This window comes from Symsagittifera roscoffensis, chromosome 9 (genome assembly GCF_963678635.1).
Source record: "Symsagittifera roscoffensis chromosome 9, txSymRosc1.1, whole genome shotgun sequence".
Taxonomy (NCBI): Eukaryota; Metazoa; Xenacoelomorpha; order Acoela; family Convolutidae; genus Symsagittifera; species Symsagittifera roscoffensis.
The window spans coordinates 44,879,824-44,901,517 of record NC_087070.1 but is presented as its reverse complement, the minus strand read 5'-3'; positions in this window follow the sequence as shown (position 1 = coordinate 44,901,517).

Here is a 21,694-nt window from a genome sequence, read left to right as displayed (position 1 = left end):
GCTCAGTACACTGATACATTTCAGACAATATCAAAAAAAAATAAATTAAATTATCGAATGAATCGTTTCTTATTCAAATGCATCGAGCTGGATTAAAAGGTATATATACGTAGGAAAAAGCAAATTAGTAATACAGAACCAGGGATTGCTAAAGTAATTGAGTTTTTTATTAGTTAAGTCTGAAACTCGAATGCGGTAAAAATGGTCAAATTATTGTTCTGATTTCATATAAAAGTGATGCGTATTTCATTTGCTATAAATTTTTATTCAATTCGTTTGATGGCATTTTAACGGAATAATAATTTTCGACGGCATTTCTTACCAAGTTGATGCATCGAAGGCATAATTCTAAGTCTTAGAAGGCTCTCGAATCCTAGGACAAAATCTGAATAATCCGCTCTGCCATTCAGCTTGTCTCATCTAAATTTAACCGTGAACGAAAATGTAAAATGTTGATAGCTGAAATCAAGTAATCCATAGACGTGGTAAGAAAAAATCAGCGAAAAGAGCTATTTGGATGATTAAAATTTGTTTGCAGAGTAATTCAACCTTGCACAATGATTCCTCGTTTTCGTAGTATGACTTAACAGAAATGCTCAGAATGAACAAACTTAAGCGTGTTTTATTTCAACCTTTCTGGAGAAACTGCCTTAAGCAGCGTAGAACTAAGTTTCAAGATCATGCAAAAATGAATAGAGGCAAGATAATTGTTCCGAAAATTTAAGAAAAAACGGATCTCAGGATCTGTTGATCTTTTTTATGATGACCGAGTTAATCGTCTTCTAATTTTCCTTTTGAACTATACTTAAATTTTTGATGCCTTGTTTTCAAAACGTAGGAAAGTACAAAACGTTCATTTTACCCGAGATTTTTATGATGGAGGTTTGAAAATTGGTCTAGCTTATAAGTACCTCAACTTCCAATTGCATGCATATAGCGTGAAATCTCCAGTTAATTTTGCATTCAGCATTATTGTTCTGACCACAATTCGAGAGGGGTGGGAAGGAACTAAGTCGTGAAATGGTTTTTACATCCAAATTAGGTATCTCAAGAAACATTTAGGATTCAGGTACCTCGAGAAGTTATGAAAAATTATTTGGCTGACCAAACACAAAATGTCAGCTTAGGAGAATTTAACTCATCGATCAGAGAAATTAAGCATAACTCATCGATCAGTGCTTGGCCCATCGATGTTTCTTATCCTATAAATGATTTGCCTGGGATGTGCAAGAAACCTTAACCTATCAGTTTTGCTGATGATGCAACTATCATTAGTAGCTCAAGAGATGGGCAACTAAATCAAGATTTATCCCATGTAACAAGAAGGATGTCTATCAAGCGTTAATATATAACAGTAAAAAAAAAAAAAAAATCAATTTTTCCCAGGTATCATGCATTAAAGAGCTAGAAGTTCTCTGTTGCTCTCAAGTGTTAAGGTCTGCCGTACAGAATGCAAACTTCGTTCTATCGATATGCTATTTCAGCCTATGAGTGCACAAATGAAAGTAAGTTCAGTTCAATTGTCAAAACACGAAAAACAAATATTAGAGTAATTTTTCCTGAAAGGCTACTACGAAATAGTTGAAAAAGTTATGGTTGCTAATGAAACTGCTACTGTGATTGAGTTACAGTTGCATTAGCTCTTTAAAAGGTCACTTAACAATTTACCAGTTTAACCCAACTCAAATTTGTCCATTTTAAAAATAATTATCAAAATCTTTTATCATCAATTAGAGACTTAAGTTCCATTTTTCAGAGATGAAGGTTTCAAGACAGATTGAAAAAACATGAAATTATTTTCTAGTGTTGAAAATAAAACATAATTAGCAATTTCAAAACTTGTTCAAGAAAGTTGGGAAAACCAAGAACCGCATTAACTCATTTGTTGACGCATTCACTTGATTTGCGTGTACAGGGGATTCATCTTTCTTACCATGTGAAAACTATTATAAAATAAGCACTTGGAAGCAGATCCGTTCATACTGCTGAAAGATTAATTTTGAGCACAGTTAGTTTGGACCCCCTGCCCCAGTATAACCTCCCCTGGAGCATGAAAACATTTAAGGATCCAACGATCACGTGCTACGGTTTATTTTGCCTAGACTATCGGCAGCATTCAAAAGGTTCCGATTTTTGTTTCTCTCATTTTGAGCATTTTATTCTTTAATTTTTGTCGACATTCGGAAAAACACAAGAATTACTAGATATAGATGTTCTATGCGCAATAAATATACATCACCATTTGAAAATACTGTAATTGTTAGAGAAATTTTTAAATCAAACGCAAAAAGAAATTGTGAGTTCTGTAAAATCAATAAACAAGAGTTCAAAACAATGCAACTTTTTGTGGAATGAAGACTCAACATTCGTCTGGTATGAAGAGATTCACTCTAAAAAGCTTAAATGCTTGTAATGAGTTTGTTCAGCATAAAAAAATTTTGTCGTGAAAAAATGGCACGCTGCGAAAAATACACGAACAAAAACAGCTCAGCGTTGTGAAATGTATGGCGGCGACTCTTTTTTACATTCTGCAAAACCATCGGCTTCAATATTTTAAGAAACCATGAAATGTAGGGAGACTGAAAAATCAGCCTGAACAAAGATGTAAAATTTTTTCGTTGTTTGACCAAAGGAGCTTTAAATGTGTAATGAAAAAATTAGCAATAATGAGAACCTTGAATTATAAAAAAAAGTTCCAAAATACTTTAAAACCATGAAAATTTTTCGCACATTTGAACTGGATAAATTTTTATAACATTTACATTATCAACTTAGATAACTATGGCTTCACTTGTTTATCTAGGGTCAAAATTTAAAGAGCCTTGTGCCCAACGTTGGCCCGAGGCAGACAACAATTTCGATCATCATAAATTGTTGAAAAAATTGATGATAAAGTCGGCTGGAATGCTTCAATTTAATATCAAAACCTCGTAGATTCAATTGTGGTATCATTAAAATTCGATAAAATTAGTTTATATATTTTCAGTGTAATTAAATTTTGCCTTACTATCGACACTGAGTTCAAATTACTAGCACTGATTTTAAAAGATGAACAGATAATATAGCACTAGTAAGCAAAGTTATAGATCCTCATCTCTAAGCAAAAAAATAGAAGTAGCTAAGAGAATTTCGAAAGACTTTACCACTGAAGAAGGAACTAGAAAAACGAGAAGCTTCTTCCGGGGTTGACTTTGAGCAATCGTTTCTTTTTTCATAGTCTTATTGATCACAAAAATAACACAGGAGATTTTAGGAAGTTATATATAAGATGAAAAGCCAACACGCAATAGGCTGAAAGTCAACGAAAAATGTTTGCCATAACAATCTCATTGGAAAAAATGCATGTATCGCCCATATAGGATCCACGAGTGCCATACACGCAGGGTGTACACGATGGTATACAAAATTCAAAATCTAAACCGAGAAAGGTTAAGCCGACATCACGAAGCCGAAAAATCAGCAGCAAAAAATAAACATAAAATATCTATAATTATAGATCCAATGGTTGGAATTCTAGATAAAGTATCCAGAAGATAAGCTTCAGTTCAGGAAATTGAGCATGTCAGCAGCACAAATGATTCGCGTAGTTTTGTTTAAAAGTTTTTAACCAAAAAAATTACGATTTGATATCTGTTATATTGCGAATTTATGACGCTTATTTTTTTTTGAAAGGAGTTAATCGAAAAAAAAAACGAATTGAATTCAAAAAAAAATTATGAGTCAAACTGAAAAAAATCAAACGTTAACGTGAACAAGATACTGAAAAGAAACAAAAAACATCATCATGACCTATTAAAAAACTGACAATCACTTCATGCTCTTTACGTTAAAACATTTCACCTCAGGTTTTTCTCGTTTAAACAAGAGGGTCTAAATTGCCAATTACGCTATAACTACCGGATCAATTGCTGACAAAAGTATATCCTCGAAACATTATGAACAAATTTGTGTAGTTTATACCCCTATTGATCGTTGTTTGGCAACATAACCGACTCACTTTGACACCAATTGATCCAGTAGTTTCGGCATAAATTTTTAAATTGACTAGAAAAAGTCAAAATCGATTGCTTTTGGGCAAACATTTTGGGTCCGATTTTCGCAAAAAAATTGAGTTCAATTCTAAGCAAGTTTTGTCTGCATCATTTTTTGCATATATTCAACCCAAAATTTAAAAATTGCGATTTATATTTTGCTCGTTTTTCCCGGATAATTTAACGCAGAGGCGAAGTTTCGCTTCGCAAACACTAGCGAGAACACTACAAAAAGCAGCTCTATAAAGTACAAAAAATTAGCCTCGAATTAGTAAAAACTCGGCTACTTCTCGGATGCGATCTGTGACCTACAGATTATGAGTCTCACGCACTAACCCCTCAGCCACGGACGCTAAAAAAAAATCACAAACACTAGCCACAAATAAAGCACAGAACAGATGCTATAAAATTTCCAGAGTTGCAGATCGTGATTATAGCAAAAGTGCCACCAAAAATGAACACTTTACACTTCTAATGAATACTTTTAATTGCGAGTTAGGCTAGAAAAAAGAAGGCTCGTACTAATACACTACGCTCGCAATTGTAATCAGTACTGTACTACTGTATTAGTATCGAAACCTGACAATATAGATGTCAGCACTCTCGATGAGCGGCTGTCTGCTCACTTTCCTTGTCTCATAGACGTTGCTTAGACTTGCGATTCTCTGCTTCAAAACAAAAAAAATCCTCTATCGCACAATCATCATTTAACTCCTTTGTCTTCACTGCAATCTCGAGGGTCTTTATCAGCTATCAAAGGTTATTGACTATTCGGATGCTGATTCTGCCAGCGTTCTATTGCATTTCTTTACTTTCTTTAAAGAAATTATTTATCTATAGTCCAGTACAAAGCGATGAGTTTTACATTTCTACCATTCTTTAAACTCTGTTCATTTTAAAAACCAAATTCAAACCGAAAGGAGACGTCACGAAAAAGCCGGCTCAATTTCAAAGATACGAATGTCCAAACTTCAACAATCTTTTCAGCAATCAGTCGAGCTCGACAGAGTTATTCTTTAAAACAACATCAGAAGTTATTCAATTCATGGCTGTTTTAAAGTCCTGAGGTCATTAAGCTCCTCTTCGCTAATTACTGCGACTATACACTGGACAACTCTAGCTGCCACCGAATCTTTCGTTAAAGCAGTTCTATTTAATGAGTTTTTCTCTTCAGTATATTCAACATCTCCACAATCATCCCAATTTCGGATTGAAAATACTGCTTCAAAAAACCTAATAAAACTTTCTGATGTTCCTATCTCAACTTCCATGATTGACTGTCTTCTTTCAAATATCGATGATTCAGCTAATAAATCATTTGACGATATTCCCTATTTCGTTACCTCTTGCTGCCATACAGTTCTATTGTCCATATTACATAAACGACTTTCTTGTTGACGCTGTCAGTTCTTTGTGTTTACTATTTGCTGATGATGCCAAACTCAGTGGCAATTGTAATTACAGCCTGCAGCAAGATGTTGATAGCTTTTACTTGTGGTCCCAATGGAACATCATGATATTCCATGTATCAAAAACCAAACTGATAATTGTCGCAATGACATCTACACATTTGCTATTGCTTTGAATGGCCACAATATTGAACATGTTAAAAGAGTTGAAGATTTGGGCGTCACAATTTGTTCTTCACTTGAATGGTCTGCACACATATCCATTAAACTGGCACAACTCTCTAAAAGAGTTTCATAATATCAAACGCGCTATCCCTTTCTCTGTTTCGCCTTATGTGAAGTACAAATTACTCTACTCGTGTCTTGAGTATTCTTTTTATTATGTTCCCAAGTGTGGTTTTCAACGGGGACTAATTTACGTAAGCTTCACTCTTTCCAAAACAAGCCTATTTATTGGGGCTTCTGGGTTTTCTCATTACCAATCTGGTCTAGGAGATCTTTCTGAGCTTCCTCTATGTTATCAACTCGTGTTAGATCTCATTTATTTCTGCAAGCTACTCCATGGTTTTTACGATCTCGGTCCATTTAACTTCATGGCCTTTGCTTTTCCCAGTAAAGCGGACTTACCCTTAGCAAAAACAAGTTTTTTTTCAATGTCGTTCCAGCCGTAAGTTTTCTACACTAGGAGGCTATTTCTATAGCATCACTGACGAAGCACATTGTATCACTAGAAACACTTTACTAAGCGCTCATTGCTGGTTGAATGCTTAGTAATTTTATCCTAAGTTATAAGTCTCACCTTAAATCGTCAAATTGTCTTGACAAAAAGTAGAGTAGAAACAATAGTTAGAAAAGGTATGAATTAATTAGTTGGTTAGATACAAAGCACTGGGTTATTAGATTATATAAATGAATCGAACAGCTTAAAGAAATATACCTATGAGGGGAGGTTGAGCTAATCTTATTTTGTTCATCAATATTTTATCTTCTTACTAAGGTCGGTGGCTGATTAGTATGTATGGTTGCCCTTGATTTTGTCCACTTCAGCATTTCTGGTTGGGTCGTCTGAATCGTCTTGCCGTAGTCCTTTGGGTACTTGTAGTCCAGACTTCCTCGGGGGTGTGTATCTCGAGTATCTCGATTTATAATTTTTCAAATCAAACTTAAACTGAGAATTTATTCTCTTTTTATAAATGAAAAGGGCTAGATTAATTTTAGTGTTAGGGCAGAAAAGAAAAATTATTTATTTTTAAAAGAACTGACTGAAGAGAAATGACTTGCTGCTGACTGAGCAAAATGAAACACTGAAGTTTTCAGGCCAGTCCTTTTGCTCGTAAGCATAAACCGGCGGCTGATTCAATCTTTAATTATTCAGGTTTCACCTGCTCCTTTGTTCTCCCTTTTTAATAAGGGAATTTTCAACTAGTTTTTGTTTGATTTTTTCAAATCAAATATCTTCAACTTATTAGTCCACTTTGATAAAAACCGCAGCCTTCAGTTTGTCTGATTAAAAATTCATATTACTCTCTCTGATGCATCATATTGCAGGTGCATCTCTGCTTAATCAAAGCAAGGAGAATTTCAGTGCAGCCGGCAAGACTGCGAAATGTTTATCCAGTTTGTTTCAAGTTAAGTTAAAAGGGACGTAAAAATAATCGCCGCCCTTTTAAAATATTGAGCACGAAAAAATGAGAAAAATTGGACAAGTATTTAAAAAGGAGTGGATTTTCAAAACAAGATTTTATAGTCCTAATAAGAGTAAATCAGTCAATATCTGATTTAGTGAAAAGAGGCTTTAATTTAATTGGCACGCTCCAATTTAGAATTGGGTCGTTAAATAAACAATTAAGACAATGGTCTTTTGTCTGTGTAGTATTTCTCAATACTACAACTCACCCCTTTTTTTAGAAAATTAAGCTGTTCGATTCTTACAGTTACCATGGTGAAAATTTAAACACTTTAATGGTTAAATACTATAGTTATAAAATTTAAAAAGAACATCAAACGAAAAAGTTATAAAGATAAGTTAGGTTTTATCTAGAGCTTCCTTCCGTCTTCTAGCTCCACGTTGTATGATCTGAGGATCGCTATCTTCCTCTGTGAAGCCTCAAGTTTTTGTTGCAACTTCACGATTTTCTTCTTTTTAATTTTGTTTTTGATTCGTAGTCTGCTCATTCCGTCCGTAAGTTGTTGAATGTCGTCCTGTTCTTCCTGTCTGTTTTTTACATGGTTCGGAAAACAGTTATTCCCTCGAACGGGATGGTGACTTGCGTGCCTCCTGCCTTGAGGATGTAGCCGTTTTCCTCCCTCTTCTTTAATTTCCAGAAGTTGGTTTCGTTCTTTATAACCACTTCTTGCTGGGTTATGAAATCGATAGGCATCATCGCCTTTTCCATTGTCGTTGAGTTGACGACTTCAATGAACGATGGCAGTTTCCATCTGTTATAATTTTCTTGTATTGAGTACTTTAAACTCGTTATATAATTTGGGTTTTCCGTATCCAATTTGGTTTCTCTGCACTTCTGCAGCTCCAATCTTTGGGTTAAACTGGGAAAGCTGCGAGGATTCTTATTTAACCCATCGTCCATTGACAAAGATTGTACTGCTACAGGTTTTCGTTGTTTCTTCCTGCGAGGCAGCTTTCTTTTAAACTCCTCTGGTGCTGGGTCTGCATTTCTGCAGTTCCAGTTTAAAATTGGGTCATATTCCATTTTGCTAAACATCAATATAAAATGACCAAATATTCAAAATCCCGAATTACATTCGGATATTAAGGCTAATTATCAAATGTTTGAACAATTAAGGACAAAGTGTAAAAATTTTTATATATAAAAGGTGGAAAATATAATCTTGTGGTTTCACACAAACCCACCACGGAAAACAAATGAAGAAAAACGATCATGGTGTTTATTAACCACAGGAATAAAGCACTTTACAACACTGAGTTAAGCTCAGATATTAAATTTATGTATTTAAAGCAAAAAATGGTAATTTGGGCATTAATTAACCCCTAATCTTAAATGTATGTCCACCTGGTTGTCATAACCAGCAATTTTTGTTACATTTTTTGATAGAAAATAGAAAAGATTTGAATTAGCATCAAATCAAAATGAAATATCGTAGAAAAGGAAAATTAAACAGACAATTTGCAAACAGTATAATGTTCAAAAAGATAAGTTTATTAGTTCCTCTTTGGTTTTAACCCTCTGCATCAATCCATGTTCACATCTTTAGTACAGAAAGTCATCCTGAACTTTATGATGCAAAAATTTAACGTAAACAATCTTAAGGATGATGCGGTCCAATTTTCAAAGTGTTGCTTTTGAAAATTTGTTGTTTTTAAGGGTTTAAATGCTTGCATGTTGTGGATTTTGAACTACCGAATTGATATTTTGGCCAAATTGTGAGGAGCGAATCATAAGAGTCTCAAGGGCTGCAAACAGCCACCAACAAGCATTTGCGTTGTTGAAAGAATATGGTACCATAATTTTAAAAAGGCTACATGAAGCCACCAACAAATGCTGGCATAAATCTGCGGCGGGTCGGGTCGAAAAACATTGTTCGCCCATTTTATGATAAAGAATATTGGTGAAAATTTTACTCAATGTGTTGAGAAGAAAGGAGGTGATATTTCCCTTTTTGATGAATTTCTTCTAGTTTGCATTTTGTAACTTGAAAACTACAAAGATAAAAATAATGTCATCGGTCCCTTCTTGGGCCCTAAGAGGAATCCGATGGTGCAATTTAACTCCGCAGAATGAGTTTGTTACAATTTTGCATTGGCTAGTTCTTTCATCAAAGGTTTCACTCTATTAATTCTCGTTATTGTACGTAGGGTAATTTGACATTCCCTGAAGTGTAATACTGATTTTTCAGCTAATAAAACCGCCTGAAAATGAAATTATTATAGACTCGTAAAACTGTAATATTTTAAACTCCTGGCCTTTTGCAATTTTTTTTTGCAAATATGTTGAAGTCGAAAAACTGTCTGAGCCATTGGATTCCGATCCCTCTATTTTTATTTGATTTTGAGGATGGTCCAAAATTGTTAGCGTACTTGACTGTTTTCAATCTCAATTAAGAATTAAATCCGTGTTCATGCATTTTGGCATATCCTTTTGGTGTCATACAGAACCGCTTTTCATTGTAGTATATTTGTAGGACAAAACTCGTAATCTTGTTTTTTAGTAGGATTAAATTAAATTTACTGCTCAGTATACAAAATGTTAGGTAAACTTAACAAACTTAAAGCGTTATAAAAGTTTTAATGGAAACTTCATATTTATAATTATTTTAAAGGGAAGAAATGGGTTTATTTTATTTCTATGTTTTCAAATGTTTGACCTATTACACCTTTGTTTATGTCTACTTTTGATTCCCTGGAATTTTTTAGTACGATAGGCATTGACTTAATTTCATTCCTACAATAAGTGCTTTTTGCATTAATGCCTTTTTGTTCTAAAGACTTATCAATTCTAAACAATGTTCCTACTTTGAAAACTATGCCTGCTGGAGAAAATGAAATTACGCGGGATGATTTTGGTGCAATAGTTATATTTTTATCAAGAAATACATTTTGATAAAAGCTTAGATATGGATAAATTTTGCTTCTTATAATACTGATAGGAACTGTTATATCTGGGTATTTTTTTAATTCTAAGTTTAAATTCGGAAAGTTTATTGATTTAATGTTGTGAGAAATGAAATCCATTCCTAATATATTTAGATCGCATCCGTTCTCAGCTGAAATCCATGCTTTGATTTTTACCGGATTATCAGTGTTTGTACCAAAAGTTGAGTCAAAATTGGTATAACCTATAAGTTTAAGGTTTTCTCCATTAACAGCAACTGTGTTTGATCTAGATTTATTCAGCTGTAGAGGCTGTATTTTACAATTTTGTTCATAACTGTCAAAATTAATAAGTGAACATGTTGCTCCAGTGTCTAGTAGAAATTGGGTTTCCAGACCGTTATTTTTATTTTTGTCTCCGACGGGATGTTGGTATAAGTTAATGTATAATTGTATTTTTGGTTCGGACGGAGACTGATCTAGTTTAAATTCACAAGTTCACACTCATTATCGGTATAGTCTCCTGGAATGTCATCATCACTAAAGTTGTGGATCTGGTAAGGTGAATGATAATCGTTATTTTCGTTGAAGTGTTTCTTACTGTTCGACCTGTCACGCGATTGAGAACTTTCATTGAAGTTTGACAAGTGCCTGAACTCTTGCTGAGAGTTTATGTCATTGAAATTGTTGTCTACTCTTGACCTACTCTTGCTATAGTTATGGTGACTTCTGTTTGAATTCTCTCTTAATTGAAGCGAGTTATAATTTTGCTCCTGTTGATCGTTATATTTAGAGCAATGGCTTATCGTGTGGCCTGACATGCAACACCAGTTGCAAAACATTGGGTTGTTTTGTTTGTTTCTATGCTCATGTGGATTATAAGCTGCGTTTATTTTATGATCTTTCATTAGTCCTGTTAACTCCTTAAGCTGATCCTTTATTCCTTCTATCTCCAACTTATTATCAACACTACTTGAGGCTGTTCCAGTAAAATCACTACTTAAGTCTTTTGTTGCAATATGATCTTTTAATTGTTGCCATGTTGCGGGTGGATTCTCAATTAGGAATTGATGAGCCTTTTGTTTCAAGCCTGGCGGGCTTAAGCCGCGTACAAAGAATTCCATTTTCTTTGCTGTTCTTTGATCATCATTAAAAGTTGGATTAGGCCATCCACGGTCTACTGCAGTGCTTAATCTATGTATGTAGCTTTTAATGAATTCATCAGGTTGTCTTTTTATGTTTTCTGCTTCTATTCGTCTCCTATACTTATCTTTATCATCAGTGAATCTATCTATGAATTGATCTCTTATATCATTCCAAGGTAAGTTTGCTGCTAATCCCTGATACCATTGAGCGGCTGGACCTCTTAATATTGAACCAAATAAGGCTCTTTGTCTGTTATCATATGCGTCTTGTTCGTCACCTGCGTCTCCTGGTCTAGTGCCTAGGGAAAATGCTATCTTTTTCTCTACTATATCAAGAAAATCTCTTGCATCTTCATTCGGATCTAAGCCGGTAAACTTTTCGAGAGCTAAATCTGGGTATGCTACTACGTTTGCCATCTTTGTTTAATTCACTCAATGTTTTGTTAACAATATATAAAGGGTTTTGGATGTGTTGTGTACTGATCAATTGTTCGGACTGAAATAATTGTATTTAAGTTACAATGAAGTTTGCTGGGTTCAATGAATACGAATTTTTGTTAGATAGATCAATATTGCTATGGGGCTGATTAAGCTTTTTTAAGATGGAAGTTATCTCTGGGGTATTGCTGCTGGAGAGAATGGTTAATTCGTGAATATTTTTGTGTGGGTTTTTGGACAAAATTATGATTTGATCTTTTTGGATATTGGTGATATACCAAATAATTTTTGTGGATTTATTTTTTATATTTAGTTTTAAATTAAATGCTGTTGTATTTACTGGATAAAAGTTAGTCATAGCATTTTACATTATTTTAGGGACATAAATATTTATTTAGGGAATGATAAACAATATAAAGAATATTTGAATTTTTCTAATCAATTTGGAATGAACTTGTTATGTTTTTAATTTTTGTTAAGGAAAAATTTGTGTTTTTTTTTAAAATTTGATTAAAATGCAAGTAGTTTTGTGCTTAGGTATATTATGATATCAAAAAGCAATCGGGAGTGAAGCAATTAATCGTTCTTGCGGTATATAAATTATATTATTTGGTATTTTTATTTGCTGAAGAATTGTGTCAAGTTCTGGAGTGTATCGTCGAAAAAAAACGTATAATTCGTGTTTATCGTCGTAAGGGTGTTTTGCTAGTATACTAATATGATCTTTTTCTGTGTTAGTGATATACCATATGATGTTAGAGACTTTATTTCCTAATTTGAGTTTTAAACTTATTGTACTGACGTCAATTTTAAAATGTGTTGACATTAATTTTTACGATGTTTGTTTTCTTTTTCTTGAGCTAAGTTGTACTATTTGATTAGTATGTTTTAGAGTAATGAAAACCTCTTAGGAATTATTGAATATTAACAAAGGTTATTAATAATAAGATAAGGAAATTTAAAAAATTTCTTTGAAAAAAATTTTTAAAATTTTTTCTAAGTTTTTCAAGTTTTTTATTCGCTGAAACCTTAACTGAAACCTGAAACTTTGTTCAAGTGAAGTTTTATTGATGCTATGGTATGGTTAACAATATAACTATATGCCTTTAATGGTTATTATTGGTTCAAAACTTTATTTTTTTGTTAAATTTTTTGACTGAAACGATAATCTGAAACCTGAAACTATGGTAGCTGAAGTTGAGTTTGTTTTAATCTTAAAATTTTCTATACGCTTTATTATATCTGGTTTTCGCTTTATCTTGCAAAAAAATTCGAGAAAACCGAATCTTTTGATATCTTAAACTTAGTTTTTGAAAACTCAAACCTAAAACTCTTAAGCTCTCTCAAACTCGGTGCATGAAAATAAAAAGTTGGTTTTTGATAGCTGGTCTAGTGTAAATTAGAATTTTGAACAGGTTTGTAACTTCAAAATCAAAAATTTGTTTGCGGAAACCTAAGTTTTTGGGGCTGAAACTATGATTTCTAGAACTGAAACTATGGTTTGATCACTTGGTTTTAGAGTTTTTAGATTTGTCTCTCTAATATATTTCTATTCCAGCAATAAAATTGCCAAAAAGATGAAAATTTTAGCCTAAAACGACGATTTTAGTTTTCTGAAACTATAAGTTTGAGGGCTCAAACTAACACCTTCTAGAAGTTTTTTGAGTTTAAAAATTTGTTAGTGCATTAAGGATTCCTATTATCTTTCAATATTTCACAAAAATTTCACTTGGGAAGCAAGATTTTTGGGTCTGAAACCAAAAACACCAATTCTGACACGTACGTTTCAGCCTTAGGAACTAAATTCTAAAATTGGTTTGGTGGGTTTTAACACCGTTAGTTTTCTCTAGAAAGTCAAAATTCGGCGTTCTGAGCTCAATTTTGAGACCAAAAACTCAATTTTTGTGTTCTGAAACCTGAAATTAACAAAAACGTACCATTTAAGACCAGGTTTTTGACTTATGGTATCCAAATTTTGGTTTGACTAGTTCAATTTTTGCTGTTTTACCCGAATCCGTTTACAGAAACTTAAAGATTTGACCGGAAACTATACTTATTTTAAATGAAACGTTTGACCCTATAACTGAAACCTAGTCTGAAACCAAAAATTTTGGCTGGTAAAAATCAATTTTTTAGTGCTTATGCTATCATATGAAACTTAGTTTAACAATATAAAGTGGATGTGTCAGTGTTTTAGACTTAGTTTTTGTTGTGAATCCTAATTATTTCGTGCTGAAACTAAGACTTGGTGTTTGGTGTTATGTGGTTAATAATTAAGATTGGTTTTAGTGTGTAATCTTATTATTTATTAGGTGTATATTTAAAATGTGTCAAAAAAAACTAATGATTTATCAAAAAACACTCAAATCCGTTCCTTCCTTTTTGGTTTTTGTTACTTTCTTCCTTCGTTTCAGTAATTGGTAGCTTTACTGATGGATGATTTAGGTTTAAGTTACGTTAAGGTGGATAGAATTAAGATGAATTTAAGAAAAGTTGAGGATAAGCCTCGAGAATTGATGAAGGATTAGAATAAATAGCAACAAGCGTGGATGGTTTGAGATAATGTGATGAAGAATTCAATTTATCATACAATTTAGGGTACTCTTAGATCGCACATATGACCACTTAACTCCCTCGAAAAAATAATTGAAGATATTTAATAACTTTTTTGAGCACTTTAGTTTAATACAGAATTTCGTTAATTTTAGTGATGATAACTTCAAACTGAAGTTTCGGCAAAAGTTTAGTGGATTACTGGACAAAACGGGTACATATTACTAGCGGACTTAGGCAGAGAACGATTCTTTCAGAAATTTTATATATTATTATAATAATAGATAATAGTTAAGTTCATGAGCTAATGTCAGTTAGAAAGCCGTCTAATAGACCTCGAGATGGAGGGATATCGTGGGCGACTGCTAGCGCAGGGGATGCATTTCGCAAGAACCCTGCCAGGAATATCTGTCAAGTAGAAGACAATGAAATTGTGTTTCTATCGAAAGATACCCATTGTCTCTGGCTTTTTGAGGTTGAAAACTAATCTGACAAATACTCACAGATCCTAATAATAATATATTTTTTGAATTTTAAAAGCTGTTTCTAGTTTGTTGGAAAAAGAATTTCTTAAGGAGTAGTTCTCTGCTGCGGTCGCACCAGTTTTACTAAGCGGTCATTGCTGGTTGAATGCTTAGTAATTTTATCCTAAGTTATAAGTCTCACCTTAAATCGTCAAATTGTCTTGACAAAAAGTAGAGTAGAAACAATAGTTAGAAAAGGTATGAATTAATTAGTTGGTTAGATACAAAGCACTGGGTTATTAGATTATATAAATGAATCGAACAGCTTAAAGAAATATACCTATGAGGGGAGGTTGAGCTAATCTTATTTTGTTCATCAATATTTTATCTTCTTACTAAGGTCGGTGGCTGATTAGTATGTATGGTTGCCCTTGATTTTGTCCACTTCAGCATTTCTGGTTGGGTCGTCTGAATCGTCTTGCCGTAGTCCTTTGGGTACTTGTAGTCCAGACTTCCTCGGGGGTGCGTATCTCGAGTATCTCGATTTATAATTTTTCAAATCAAACTTAAACTGAGAATTTATTCTCTTTTTATAAATGAAAAGGGCTAGATTAATTTTAGTGTTAGGGCAGAAAAGAAAAATTATTTATTTTTAAAAGAACTGACTGAAGAGAAATGACTTGCTGCTGACTGAGCAAAATGAAACACTGAAATTTTCAGGCCAGTCCTTTTGCTCGTAAGCATAAACCGGCGGCTGATTCAATCTTTAATTATTCAGGTTTCACCTGCTCCTTTGTTCTCCCTTTTTAATAAGGGAATTTTCAACTAGTTTTTGTTTGATTTTTTCAAATCAAATATCTTCAACTTATTAGTCCACTTTGATAAAAACCGCAGCCTTCAGTTTGTCTGATTAAAAATTCATATTACTCTCTCTGATGCATCATATTGCAGGTGCATCTCTGCTTAATCAAAGCAAGGAGAATTTCAGTGCAGCCGGCAAGACTGAGAAATGTTTATCCAGTTTGTTTCAAGTTAAGTTAAAAGGGACGTAAAAATAATCGCCGCCCTTTTAAAATATTGAGCACGAAAAAATGAGAAAAATTGGACAAGTATTTAAAAAGGAGTGGATTTTCAAAACAAGATTTTATAGTCCTAATAAGAGTAAATCAGTCAATATCTGATTTAGTGAAAAGAGGCTTTAATTTAATTGGCACGCTCCAATTTAGAATTGGGTCGTTAAATAAACAATTAAGACAATGGTCTTTTGTCTGTGTAGTATTTCTCAATACTACAACTCACCCCTTTTTTAGAAAATTAAGCTGTTCGATTCTTACAGTTACCATGGTGAAAATTTAAACACTTTAATGGTTAAATACTATAGTTATAAAATTTAAAAAGAACATCAAACGAAAAAGTTATAAAGATAAGTTAGGTTTTATCTAGAGCTTCCTTCCGTCTTCTAGCTCCACGTTGTATGATCTGAGGATCGCTATCTTCCTCTGTGAAGCCTCAAGTTTTTGTTGCAACTTCACGATTTTCTTCTTTTTAATTTTGTTTTTGATTCGTAGTCTGCTCATTCCGTCCGTAAGTTGTTGAATGTCGTCCTGTTCTTCCTGTCTGTTTTTTACATGGTTCGGAAAACAGTTATTCCCTCGAACGGGATGGTGACTTGCGTGCCTCCTGCCTTGAGGATGTAGCCGTTTTCCTCCCTCTTCTTTAATTTCCAGAAGTTGGTTTCGTTCTTTATAACCACTTCTTGCTGGGTTATGAAATCGATAGGCATCATCGCCTTTTCCATTGTCGTTGAGTTGACGACTTCAATGAACGATGGCAGTTTCCATCTGTTATAATTTTCTTTTATTGAGTACTTTAAACTCGTTATATATTTTGGGTTTTCCGTATCCAATTTGGTTTCTCTGCACTTCTGCAGCTCCAATCTTTGGGTTAAACTGGGAAAGCTGCGAGGATTCTTATTTAACCCATCGTCCATTGACAAAGATTGTACTGCTACAGGTTTTCGTTGTTTCTTCCTGCGAGGCAGCTTTCTTTTAAACTCCTCTGGTGCTGGGTCTGCATTTCTGCAGTTCCAGTTTAAAATTGGGTCATATTCCATTTTGCTAAACATCAATATAAAATGACCAAATATTCAAAATCCCGAATTACATTCGGATATTAAGGCTAATTATCAAATGTTTGAACAATTAAGGACAAAGTGTAAAATTTTTTATATATAAAAGGTGGAAAATATAATCTTGTGGTTTCACACAAACCCACCACGGAAAACAAATGAAGAAAAACGATCATGGTGTTTATTAACCACAGGAATAAAGCACTTTACAACACTGAGTTAAGCTCAGATATTAAATTTATGTATTTAAAGCAAAAAATGGAAATTTGGGCATTAATTAACCCCTAATCTTAAATGTATGTCCACCTGGTTGTCATAACCAGCAATTTTTGTTACATTTTTTGATAGAAAATAGAAAAGATTTGAATTAGCATCAAATCAAAATGAAATATCGTAGAAAAGGAAAATTAAACAGACAATTTGCAAACAGTATAATGTTCAAAAAGATAAGTTTATTAGTTCCTCTTTGGTTTTAACCCTCTGCATCAATCCATGTTCACATCTTTAGTACAGAAAGTCATCCTGAACTTTATGATGCAAAAATTTAACGTAAACAATCTTAAGGATGATGCGGTCCAATTTTCAAAGTGTTGCTTTTGAAAATTTGTTGTTTTTAAGGGTTTAAATGCTTGCATGTTGTGGATTTTGAACTACCGAATTGATATTTTGGCCAAATTGTGAGGAGCGAATCATAAGAGTCTCAAGGGCTGCAAACAGCCACCAACAAGCATTTGCGTTGTTGAAAGAATATGGTACCATAATTTTAAAAAGGCTACATGAAGCCACCAACAAATGCTGGCATAAATCTGCGGCGGGTCGGGTCGAAAAACATTGTTCGCCCATTTTATGATAAAGAATATTGGTGAAAATTTTACTCAATGTGTTGAGAAGAAAGGAGGTGATATTTCCCTTTTTGATGAATTTCTTCTAGTTTGCATTTTGTAACTTGAAAACTACAAAGATAAAAATAATGTCATCGGTCCCTTCTTGGGCCCTAAGAGGAATCCGATGGTGCAATTTAACTCCGCAGAATGAGTTTGTTACAATTTTGCATTGGCTAGTTCTTTCATCAAAGGTTTCACTCTATTAATTCTCGTTATTGTACGTAGGGTAATTTGACATTCCCTGAAGTGTAATACTGATTTTTCAGCTAATAAAACCGCCTGAAAATGAAATTATTATAGACTCGTAAAACTGTAATATTTTAAACTCCTGGCCTTTTGCAATTTTTTTTTTGCAAATATGTTGAAGTCGAAAAACTGTCTGAGCCATTGGATTCCGATCCCTCTATTTTTATTTGATTTTGAGGATGGTCCAAAATTGTTAGCGTACTTGACTGTTTTCAATCTCAATTAAGAATTAAATCCGTGTTCATGCATTTTGGCATATCCTTTTGGTGTCATACAGAACCGCTTTTCATTGTAGTATATTTGTAGGACAAAACTCGTAATCTTGTTTTTTAGTAGGATTAAATTAAATTTACTGCTCAGTATACAAAATGTTAGGTAAACTTCACAAACTTAAAGCGTTATAAAAGTTTTAATGGAAACTTCATATTTATAATTATTTTAAAGGGAAGAAATGGGTTTATTTTATTTCTATGTTTTCAAATGTTTGATCTATTACACCTTTGTTTATGTCTACTTTTGATTCCCTGGAATTTTTTAGTACGATAGGCATTGACTTAATTTCATTCCTACAATAAGTGAAAACTATGCCTGCTGGAGAAAATGAAATTACGCGGGATGATTTTGGTGCAATAGTTATATTTTTATCAAGAAATACATTTTGATAAAAGCTTAGATATGGATAAATTTTGCTTCTTATAATACTGATAGGAACTGTTATATCTGGGTATTTTTTTAATTCTAAGTTTAAATTTGGAAAGTTTATTGATTTAATGTTGTGAGAAATGAAATCCATTCCTAATATATTTAGATCGCATCCGTTCTCAGCTGAAATCCATGCTTTGATTTTTACCGGATTATCAGTGTTTGTACCAAAAGTTGAGTCAAAATTGGTATAACCTATAAGTTTAAGGTTTTCTCCATTAACAGCAACTGTGTTTGATCTAGATTTATTCAGCTGTAGAGGCTGTATTTTACAATTTTGTTCATAACTGTCAAAATTAATAAGTGAACATGTTGCTCCAGTGTCTAGTAGAAATTGGGTTTCCAGACCGTTATTTTTATTTTTGTCTCCGACGGGATGTTGGTATAAGTTAATGTATAATTGTATTTTTGGTTCGGACGGAGACTGATCTAGTTTAAATTCACAAGTTCACACTCATTATCGGTATAGTCTCCTGGAATGTCATCATCACTAAAGTTGTGGATCTGGTAAGGTGAATGATAATCGTTATTTTCGTTGAAGTGTTTCTTACTGTTCGACCTGTCACGCGATTGAGAACTTTCATTGAAGTTTGACAAGTGCCTGAACTCTTGCTGAGAGTTTATGTCATTGAAATTGTTGTCTACTCTTGACCTACTCTTGCTATAGTTATGGTGACTTCTGTTTGAATTCTCTCTTAATTGAAGCGAGTTATAATTTTGCTCCTGTTGATCGTTATATTTAGAGCAATGGCTTATCGTGTGGCCTGACATGCAACACCAGTTGCAAAACATTGGGTTGTTTTGTTTGTTTCTATGCTCATGTGGATTATAAGCTGCGTTTATTTTATGATCTTTCATTAGTCCTGTTAACTCCTTAAGCTGATCCTTTATTCCTTCTATCTCCAACTTATTATCAACACTACTTGAGGCTGTTCCAGTAAACTCACTACTTACTGCAAAACTTAAGTCTTTTGTTGCAATATGATCTTTTAATTGTTGCCATGTTGCGGGTGGATTCTCAATTAGGAATTGATGAGCCTTTTGTTTCAAGCCTGGCGGGCTTAAGCCGCGTACAAAGAATTCCATTTTCTTTGCTGTTCTTTGATCATCATTAAAAGTTGGATTAGGCCATCCACGGTCTACTGCGGCGCTTAATCTATGTATGTAGCTTTTAATGAATTCATCAGGTTGTCTTTTTATGTTTTCTGCTTCTATTCGTCTCCTATACTTATCTTTATCATCAGTGAATCTATCTATGAATTGATCTCTTATATCATTCCAAGGTAAGTTTGCTGCTAATCCCTGATACCATTGAGCGGCTGGACCTCTTAATATTGAACCAAATAAGGCTCTTTGTCTGTTATCATATGCGTCTTGTTCGTCACCTGCGTCTCCTGGTCTAGTGCCTAGGGAAAATGCTATCTTTTTCTCTACTATATCAAGAAAATCTCTTGCATCTTCATTCGGATCTAAGCCGGTAAACTTTTCGAGAGCTAAATCTGGGTATGCTACTACGTTTGCCATCTTTGTTTAATTCACTCAATGTTTTGTTAACAATATATAAAGGGTTTTGGATGTGTTGTGTACTGATCAATTGTTCGGACTGAAATAATTGTATTTAAGTTACAATGAAGTTTGCTGGGTTCAATGAATACGAATTTTTGTTAGATAGATCAATATTGCTATGGGGCTGATTAAGCTTTTTTAAGATGGAAGTTATCTCTGGGGTATTGCTGCTGGAGAGAATGGTTAATTCGTGAATATTTTTGTGTGGGTGTTTGGACAAAATTGTGATTTGATCTTTTTGGATATTGGTGATATACCAAATAATTTTTGTGGATTTATTTTTTATATTTAGTTTTAAATTAAATGCTGTTGTATTTACTGGATAAAAGTTAGTCATAGCATTTTACATTATTTTAGGGACATAAATATTTATTTAGGGAATGATAAACAATATAAAGAATATTTGAATTTTTCTATTCAATTTGGAATGAACTTGTTATGTTTTTAATTTTTGTTAAGAAAAAATTTGTGTTTTTTTTTTAAATTTGATTAAAATGCAAGTAGTTTTGTGCTTAGGTATATTATGATATCAAAAAGCAATCGGGAGTGAAGCAATTAATCGTTCTTGCGGTATATAAATTATATTATTTGGTATTTTTATTTGCTGAAGAATTGTGTCAAGTTCTGGAGTGTATCGTCGAAAAAAAACGTATAATTCGTGTTTATCGTCGTAAGGGTGTTTTGCTAGTATACTAATATGATCTTTTTCTGTGTTAGTGATATACCATATGATGTTAGAGACTTTATTTCCTAATTTGAGTTTTAAACTTATTGTACTGACGTCAATTTTAAAATGTGTTGACATTAATTTTTACGATGTTTGTTTTCTTTTTCTTGAGCTAAGTTGTACTATTTGATTAGTATGTTTTAGAGTAATGAAAACCTCTTAGGAATTATTGAATATTAACAAAGGTTATTAATAATAAGATAAGGAAATTTAAAAAATTTCTTTGGAAAAGTTTTTCAAGTTTTTTATTCGCTGAAACCTTAACTGAAACCTGAAACTTTGTTCAAGTGAAGTTTTATTGATGCTATGGTATGGTTAACAATATAACTATATGCCTTTAATGGTTATTATTGGTTCAAAACTTTATTTTTTTGTTAAATTTTTTGACTGAAACGATAATCTGAAACCTGAAACTATGGTAGCTGAAGTTGAGTTTGTTTTAATCTTAAAATTTTCTATACGCTTTATTATATCTGGTTTTCGCTTTATCTTGCAAAAAAATTCGAGAAAACCGAATCTTTTGATATCTTAAACTTAGTTTTTGAAAACTCAAACCTAAAACTCTTAAGCTCTCTCAAACTCGGTGCATGAAAATAAAAAGTTGGTTTTTGATAGCTGGTCTAGTGTAAATTAGAATTTTGAACAGGTTTGTAACTTCAAAATCAAAAATTTGTTTGCGGAAACCTAAGTTTTTGGGGCTGAAACTATGATTTCTAGAACTGAAACTATGGTTTGATCACTTGGTTTTAGAGTTTTTAGATTTGTCTCTCTAATATATTTCTATTCCAGCAATAAAATTGCCAAAAAGATGAAAACTTTAGCCTAAAACGA